The sequence below is a fragment of the Crocuta crocuta genome, unplaced genomic scaffold (genome assembly GCF_008692635.1).
Source record: "Crocuta crocuta isolate KB4526 unplaced genomic scaffold, BGI_CrCroc_1.0 scaffold138, whole genome shotgun sequence".
Lineage (NCBI taxonomy): Eukaryota > Metazoa > Chordata > Mammalia > Carnivora > Hyaenidae > Crocuta > Crocuta crocuta.
This window is the reverse complement of record NW_027532585.1, coordinates 8,764,600-8,765,695: the sequence shown is the minus strand read 5'-3', so window position 1 is coordinate 8,765,695 and position 1,096 is coordinate 8,764,600. Positions and strand designations below refer to the sequence as shown.

At 39.5% G+C, this 1,096-nt stretch overlaps 1 protein-coding gene across 5 annotated transcripts in view; it reads left to right on the top strand.

Annotated features, from left to right (window-relative positions):
* The window catches only part of VTI1A (vesicle transport through interaction with t-SNAREs 1A), a 344,893-nt gene that overhangs the window by 87,697 nt on the left and 256,100 nt on the right, over window positions 1-1,096 (top strand). The gene's annotated exons all lie outside the window — the stretch shown is intronic.

The following is a 1,096-nucleotide window of genomic DNA, read 5'->3' as shown; positions in this document are numbered from 1 at the left end:
AATGCATTGTTTTAATGATTTTTCTACCCCCCCGCCCCCCCCAGGCCCTTCCCCCCCAAAAAAAATTTCAAGGAAAGCTTTGATGTGGCTTTAGCTGCCTCCAACGTCTGGCCGCATCTCAGATGTGTCACCTATGCCGGGAGGGAATAAGGAAATCACGTTTTGAATGGTAATGATAACATACTAATCACTTCCTTTCTTTGAAGATGGAAGCGAGATATTCTGTCAGCATCCCTGGCTGCTAGAGCTTGGAGGCACTGGTCTAGGTGTATTAGCTTAAGTGTGCATGTCAATACAGCTTGCATCTCCACGATCCATGGGGGCTCATTAGAGCAAGGTAGATCGTTTCGCTCGACAGCCACTCAGATAATATGTGTGGCACCTCCTTTTTTATTATTATTAGAAAGCATTTCTTCGATTTTAAATGACATCTGTCAACAACACAAAGTTGTAGGAGTTGTGGTTGCATTTTTCCTTTCTGTTTGACCAGATACCAAAACTGATTTGAGGGGGGGAAAGTGGTAATTTATACAAATACTTTTATGCATGCACACACAGAGAAATATACAGATACACGTATTCACATGTTTCTAAGTATCCAGACATATGTGCATCTGTACACACACACGTTCACGTGCATGCATGTATTCTTATTATTCACAGCCATGATTAGTTTATAAATCTGTTGGTCAACCTGAATGGATCTAGTGGTGATCGTTATGGTTAAAAAAGAAAAAAAAAAACCAAAACAGCCTCAATGCAGAAAGAAAGTTGAGAAGTTGAGAATTTGGGGAAAATCCTCTCATTATCCCATCCAATATGAAAGAGTATATATAATTATTATCATTTTAGTTCACAGTCTAAAACAGTAGGTGTCAAAAGTTCACCTTCAGTCCAATGTCATATATTGGGAATAAATCCACATTTTTGAGTATCTGCACATGGAGAAACATGTTTCTCTTGTTTCTTGGTGGTTACCCCAACTTGTCTTAAAACTAGAATAGCATTTAGTATTCTGCTTTAATAGTGAATATTCTATATGGCATCTTGCACACTTCCAAAACCAGGGAGTGGGGGGGGGGGGGCCATTTCTTTA